Source organism: Thalia democratica, chromosome 7 (assembly GCF_965202585.1).
Source record: "Thalia democratica chromosome 7, ktThaDemo2.hap1.1, whole genome shotgun sequence".
Lineage (NCBI taxonomy): Eukaryota > Metazoa > Chordata > Thaliacea > Salpida > Salpidae > Thalia > Thalia democratica.
Window position 1 is genome coordinate 57389862 of NC_139171.1, and position 8536 is coordinate 57398397.

Consider the following 8536-nt stretch of genomic DNA (forward strand, 5'->3'; position numbering starts at 1 on the left):
AAATCGAAAATATAGAAATTTTTTAAATTGAAATTTTCTAAGCAAAAGCTAAAAAACATTCAGGGTTCCCCAAAACGTTTATCATAATGCCCCCTTCGTAGAAAGTAACGCCCTAACTCCTTTCCCCTCCTCCCGGGTCTTTCCAAACATCTACTTTGCGTATTGATTTTTTTGCAAATAATTGTGAATTTGTGTACACCAATAAGCACTGTGATTCATTACTGTTAATAGTTGTTAAAACACAGTTCTATACGGCTGTATAGTGCAGTGGTCGCCAAGCAGCTAATCAAATTATGTGTACACCAAGCTGAAAAAATAAAATCGATGCACCCCAAGACCTAATTTTGATAAGCGCCGCTAGTGGTGGGACTACGTAAACACTTTTAATAGTGCATTTCTCTTTAAAAGTCATAACTCAGTTTGTATTTGCATGCAGACCATTTAACAACTGAAGCAAAACTTTTTATTTGATCCTATTTTTAATTGACGTCTTTATTTGTTTTACCTTATTTTAACAATTATATTTTAGTTATATGGCTTTGTTTTACATACCCATTAATTGAACACTTCTCTGCAATCATTACAAATTCCCCCGTTCAGTATTTTATACTTTATCAAATATTAACTACAAACTTAAACTAACTCTATGCATTTTATTGTAATCTCAAATTTTCGTGCACCCCTAAATTAGTTTCGTGTACCCTAAAAATTTCGTGCACCCTAAAAAAGATTTTTTACACTAGTGGGCACTAGTGTACACCTTGACGACCACTGGTATAGTGTATACTTTAGAATTTCTTTGAAAAAACTTATGATTTCCTTTTTCAGATTTTATCAACATCTTTTAAATGAGTATAAGCAAAATTTATTAGTTATAATTGTTACTTACTGTTTTTTTGCACATTAACAAAAGTAATAAAGTTTATAATTGAAAAAAATACTGGTGTGGCTTTATTACTGTAGTGTTTTTGCCAAATTGTTAATTTTTTTTTTAGTTTAGTATTTGATTCAAAAATAACTATGTTTTTTTAATTATTATAGTTTTATCTTGAAAATATCGATTATTTAAAACTGTTTAAGATGTTTCAAACATTTAATCTTTAAAAGTATATACTTTGTAATGGCTACATTTATATAATAGATTTTAAGGAAATTAGATTGAAAGAAAAAATATTTTGGCAAGTTTGCCATAATTAAATTGAAATTAAAGCATTTGACTACTATAAGACACCAAAAAATAAATATAATATTCTACAATTAAGTTTTGATGTTTTTAAAGAAATACTAAAAACATATTTCTTTATTAAATAACTATCTACAACGAAATATTTATTTAAAAACATAAACTATTATATGGTCTGCATTACCGATTAAACGTCATTAAATCGGTTACACGCGTATATCTTAAAGTAAAAAAAAACATAAATTACCAAAAAATCAGATCAAAACTTAAAACGCGTGATTGTCAGCTGCATATTAATTGTGTTGACGTTATACTATTTATTTACAACTAATCTTCATCAAACAAAAGTTAAGAACTTGTGAGGTTTATCAAAAAGCATGAAACATGTTAAGCGCTTATTTTGTTTGATAAGTATTGTGCTTACATATAAAACCATAGTTATTCATATTAAAGTTTAGAAAAAGCCTTTTAGATTATCAGACTACAAGCTCTCAGTAGACTGAGATCCTTGTTTCGTTTTTATTAAAATTCATAGGTCAGTCTCGACCAAAGAAACTTGCAGTCGTCAAATTACCAACAGTTATTGATCATCCCAGTTTTATAATTAAAACTTAGTTTCGACTAACTCTTGTCAGACGGCATATAAAAATTCAAGGTTTGGCAATGACTATCGTCGGCTATTACAATTTTTTTGGTTTTGGTATAAATTTCTGGAAAGAATGATGTAACCTTTTAGCAAACTCAAACAGGTTAAAAGTCAATTTTGGTTGAAAATGTTAACAGTAAAAAAAAAAAACTTACGTTGTCAAGCGTGTAGTATTGACGAATAAAGTTTAAATACCTAGAAGTTTGAAAACAGCGATATTTTAATCTTTGTCTATGAAGACTATGCTTTGTAAAAAAAATAAATTCTAGTCTATTTAGAAAATTATTTATTAACCTACTTAGTTATGCCTTAAACAGCAGTATTAAATTTCTGCAATGAATTTTTATATTGTTTTACAGAAATAATAAAGTGATTTTTAGCGGACAAATATTTTATTTGAAAGCTTGTGACACAATAACTGAAAAAAAGTATAATAGCACATTAATTTAAGACCATCAAAAGCTAAGTAGCACTCAAATATATATATTTACGAAGTATAAAATATTTTGAAAATTTTAGAAAGATTTTGTTAAAATCAGTAGACTCGTTTTTTATGAGCTTCTTTGTCTAGTAGTAAAAATGTTTATAGCTATTAAAGATTGATACTCTTAATCGTTGTTACTGTTTATAAGTAATAAACTTTATTTGAAGTACCATATTAATAATTAAGTTAATATTATCATTGTACTTTCAATAAAAACAAATAATAATTAATTTTGTGTAAACTTTTACACATAGATATGAATTGTTTATAATTATCTATTGTACATTTTTGTTAAGTTGTGTCACACAAATGTAAAATAAAAACAAATTTTTAAGCTGTTTAACTGTACATGAGTATAAATAAACAAATTATTTTTTTTCATCAAAATTTTTGTTTTTTTACCTACTTTATTTAATCGATTACTCTTATTTATAAATCATTTTTATTCATAATTACTAGTTAGATAAAAAAAGTTATTACGTGTATAAAAATAAAGTAAAAAAAAGCTTTTTTTAAGAAACTTTAGGAAAAATTCTTTTAAAAAAAATTGCATTAAAATGACAAGTAATTATGCAATGCATTTTGAAGTGTTTAATTTTATTATTTTGCAATCTTTTCTTTTAATTAAATGCAGTTGGTGCTTTAATTTAATCGAAAAAAAAAAATTATTGTGGATAAGTATAAAGTAAAACTATTTGAATTTTGAAAATACATTTTTACATAATTAAATATAGAAATCAGTAACCTAGTATTAAAAGATAGAACCAATGTAATTAATTTTGCATAATGGTCTAGAACAGGGGTTCCCAACCAGGGGTGCTCGCACCCCTTGGGGGTGCGAGGCAGCATTCCAGGGGGTGCGAGATGGCTTTTTATTTTTGTATGATAAAGAAGAAGATTTTCACTCTCTGATAAAGTTTATAAAGTTAAAAAGTACAACTTGTTTTAAAAAGAAGTTGGCTAATTTTCTAAATAAATAAATTTTATTAATACGTCATAGAGCTAGAGCGCTTTTCTAGAAGTAAATTCATTTTACTATTTTTATTAATAGCTGTTAGTTTATAATTAAAATTTTAGTAAAGCTTTCTTAGAGTTTTACACCTTTAATTTTAATCATTTATTTCTTAACTGGCCATTAATTGTTTAAAACAGTTTATGAGCTAGCATCTATTTTAATTGAAATATTTAGATAAAAATTAGTATCTTCAGCAGGTTTTTTATTAGCTGTTAAGTCTATTACATTTATAGTGTTATCTTTTTTTAAGCTTAGTTGTGCAGCAAGTGGTGCTTAAAGATTTAACATCAGTAAATTGTAAAATTCTCAGCAATTACTGTGTGTTATACCATTTAATAAAACTTGTTTTTAGCTTTAGTGAAACCAATTTTTATAAATCAGCAAAAGTTATCAATACATTAACTTTATTTTATTCATTCTTTTTTTGAACTTATACCGTTTACCTTTTTCAATCTACTTTTTTCTATTTGTGTTGTAAGCATACAAACTTTTTTTGTATTTGCTTTTATACATATCTTTTGACAACTTAAGACTAAACATCTTTTAATTTTTTAAAATCTTAAGTCAAACCTATATTATTTTTAAAACCTCCTAGCTGCTAATAGTTTTGAAAATAAAAGATTACATAAGCTTAACTTAGAACAGCTGGTTTTTATTTTTTAAATACATATATTCATAACAAAATGTATAAAGAGTTTAGTTTTAAGTTAAAGCCTAATATTTATTACTTTTCTAGTATTTTTCCCTCACTTCTAATACTTTTTCAAATCTTAAAAAACTAAATAACGAAGTCATAGGCTGAAGCATTGTTTTTGTATAAACTTAATGAAAAAAAAATTCTTAGTAATTAACTTTTTTATTTTTCTTAAAATACAGTTTATTTAATTAGTACTCAATCATGTCAAAGATAAGGAAGTGGAATGATAGTTAATTAATAAATAATTACAGCATATAGTGTTAGGGGTGCGAGATCAAATTAACAGACTTTAGGGGTGCGGGGCATCAAAAAGGTTGGGAACCACTGGTCTAGAAAAACGTTTTAGTACTTTTTAAAGGATGATTCTAATTTCTAACCTTTTTATGCTCAACAGCTGAAAAAGTTTATTTAATTATAAAAATGAGAAATAAGGAAACTTAAAATGTAAGAAATTAAGTTTTTATAGGTAACAAATATTAAGCTACAATTTTAGCTATTCAATAAAAAAAAAAATAAAAAAATAATAAACAGATAACTATGCAAAATTTGCTTGTAAATTATACTCGCGAGTTGCTATGATTTTTAGCAGTATGTTTTTTATTAATTTAAAAGTAAACAGTAATCATTGACACTGTTTATTGAACACCAAAACAGGGATTAAAATGTTTGCCACAAAGATTTGAAAAACAAAAAAAAAATTAATAATCGAATCATATTCCATCGATTATAAATATAAGTAAACATATGTTAGTTGTTAAATTTAAACCAATAACTAGTTACTTATATACAGTTTATTAAACGACAAAAAATACGCTCAAATTGTTTTGTCCAAGGATCTGGTGCACGTAAAAAACTTTCGGTTATCTAGTCGCACACCACGGATACCTTTTAACGTCTTGTCCAGGACTTACTTATGAAGTATTATGCTTTTTTTGAGAACAGCCGTAATCTACAAGGTCCGTAGTATTTTTTTTTACAAAAAGTTTATATTAATTAGGCTGATTTAACTTTAAAAAAGTTATGAAATATAGGTCTAGTCGAATTTTGTTTATGTCTATATAAAATAGTCTAATAAATATAATGTATTGTACATAACAGCTTTTTTTTGTGCAATATTAAAGCAGAATAAAATTATTCACGTAATTTTTTTTTTCTTAGTGTTCGGCTTAGTTTTTTCTAACTTTTGTTATCATATAACTTTACAGATTAGGTTGCAATAAATCCGTTGAGTGTTGCAGACACAAGTTTTTGTTTTGAATGCTGAAGTTTTTGCTGCAAATATAGTCATGTGAATACAATAACAATGTTTACAGCAATTGAGGTTAATTTAATTGATTCTAACTAAATTTCAAGCAAATGCTGCAATAACTTGGTTTCAACTTAAAAACTTGATAGTTGTTGTTGAACGTTATTTTCCTTATATGTTTTTTAATTGTATTTATTATTGTTTCATGTTTTATGATGTTTCAATTTTGATTTGAAGTTTTAGTTAAAATAAGGGGTTTTAATTGTGGCTTTACAAACTCTTTGAGTTGAAGAATGCAAGTTCTGTCCTTGACGTTAAAAGGTATCCATGGTGTGTGGCTCAATAACCAAAAGGTTCTTTATACAACAGGTCCTAGGACCAAATATTTTGAGTGTTTTTTTTTTTCTTGTTTTTTGTTGTTGTTCAAAACTCATAGCCACAAAAAATTGTTTTGTTAAGGGTAGAATTTGAACTATAATTTTTTTTAAAAAACAAACAGTTTATAAAAGTATTTGTTATTTACTCTTTTAAAAGATAAACTTATGGAAAAGTCAAGCAAGCAAGTTCATCACGTATGAATTTAAACCTTTAAAAATGTTTACTGTTGTAGAAGGAAGATAAAAAATTGTTAATACTAAAAACTGAAAATTTAATTTAAAAGTTCTTAAGCAAAGAAAAAACCATAGTTAGATGAAAGGTCATCAGAAGTTGCAATAACTTATCTTTTCTCTAAACAGCTTGTCTTCATCTATATCTGTAAATAGTTATACAGGGATTGTGCGCGTCAGGCTAAGTTAGGCTAAATCAGTTTTTTTGAACAAAGTTGAAAAATGTCAGGCTAAATCAGTTTTTTTATTTAAAAATTTGAGAATCTCAGTTTTTCTCAGTTCAAATGCTTAAATATTTTTGTTAAAAAAAAATTGAGAAATTTTTTAAAGATCAAATTGAGATGTGAATTTATTTCTAAATAAATATTTAGTTATTTAAGACAAACTCAGTCAGTATTTGTAAAAATTAATGCTTAAACCTTTTGTTAAATCTCTAAAAAAATTTAAGAATCTTCATTATTTGTTTCAAGTAGATTATATACGTCATAATTATGAAAATTCATTGAAAAATACAGTTTAAACATTACAGTTTAGTTCAACAACTTAGCTGTTTGTTTGAATTTTAATACTTGTGTAAGCGTTTCATTTTAAATTTCAATAAAATACGACAAAGCACTATATTTTAAATTTAAATCTTTTGGTTATAATGTTTTTATTTAGTGCTCAATTAAGTTAAACAATTGTGTTTAGTAATATATATTAAATTTTTACACTAGAAATATATTAGTTATAATACTTATTTTAAAACTTATCACAGAATTTGTTATTTTAAGGGCATAGGGGGTAAATCACCTTTTTCACAATTTAATCTTGTTTTATTGAATTGTAACTAAGCTTATTGAGTTGCTTTTTGCAGATTTTTAAAGCTCAAAATATTTTTGAGATAAAGCTGGTTGAAGTCGGAGACTACAATAGTACTATATAAGATTACCAATACCTAAAATGACTTCTAAATGGGATTTTCTTTACTTTGAAAAAATGTCAGGCTAAATTGGTCTCATTCAGGCTAAATAAAAAAAAATGCGCGCACAAACCCTGGTTAAAGTTATTTTTTATTTAATAAATATCCTTAAAACACCACGTGCATATATATTTAAAATTTTATTTTTATACATTATATTTAATTCTTTATATATTTATATTTGTTCTTTTTATTTACCTTAAGGTCTCTATTTTTAAAACTTATTTACTTACTTGGAGCTTTTTGTTTCTATACTTGTTTTATCAAAGTGTAAAATTGAAAAGTTAAATAGTGATATTGGTGCAACATCATTCTAGGAAATTACCAACATATTTTATATTTTAAATCAACAGAAAGTTTTTTAGGCAGAATATCATCAATTTCACTCTTCCCTCTATTTTAGTATAATATTAATTAATAATTTAAAAATAATAGTTTAACTAATTAGTTGAAAATTAAAGGCATAGGGTAGTAAGGAACTTTTTTTAGGTCTTAATTCAATTTTAAGTATCTTATACTTAGCTTCAGTTGCTTTTTACCCATTCTTATAATAAAAAGTAGTTTTAGAGATATGAGGGGACAGGTCAAAGAAGTTTACTAGGGTCCTCTAAGGAAAAGCATTAAAAAAATTAAGAAAAGACTGTTCTGTAAAAATCTATCTTCTGCAGTTTTTAATCATAATTTTTTATACTTATGAGTATAGTCTTCAGTTAACAGTAAACAATCTTTTTGCTGTAATTAAACATATTTTGTTGTAAATAGTACTTATTTTGGTTACAAAATTTTATTTTAAATCAAAAAAAACAAGTTCAATATAACTTTTTCAACTTTGCAACAAGCATTTCCTGAAAATTTAAGACCAAGAGCTTAAAAATAGAAAAACCAGATAGTTTTATTATGAGGTTTTAAACTTCCGAGACAAAGTTATGGTCATTATGTTTTTATTGGAAACACCAAAGTTAATTAAAGTTGTTTCACTTTATAAAAAGTAAATCATAGTTTATACTTGAAGATCTATACAAAAAAGACAATGTTTTTTGCTAATTAAATTTATAAAAAATATCATTATTTAAAAAAAAAATATTATATTAACCAATTAAAAGTTATTCTAAAAAATATCCTTTTTACAAATAAAAACTAATAAATATCTAAATAACTGTGTTATTCTTTTTATTTAACATCTTTTTACTAATATGAAATTTTTAGGTCTTAAGCTTGATTAGCTGTTTTTATTACTAATTTTCTTCAAACTTATCATAAACTTAGGCTGACTTTCTCAAAGTCCAAAACAATTTTTTTTTGGTAATAAAATTGACTTGGTAAAAGTTTATTCTGGTGAAAGAGAACTTTACCAATAAACTTGATTCTGCTTACTTTAAATTGTCTTTTAAGTAGTTGCAAATAGTAGTTGCAATTTTTTCAATTTTGATCAAATATTGTAAGCTGTAAAGTAGTACTTTATTTATGCACTTCTGAATAGAAGTTTGTAAGATTAAGATACAAAGTAAGTTGGTAGTATAAAATGTCTTTAAAAAACAGATGACAGTAAAAGTCTTTTTTTAATTTAAGCTTTATATCTCAATTCAAATGCTTGGACTTAAAAATGTTTGGTACTAAATTATTTTTTTTATTTTGTTATAAGCTTAAAAAGATTAGTTTTTTTTACTGAGCTTTCAAATATCAAAGGTAAAAGCCT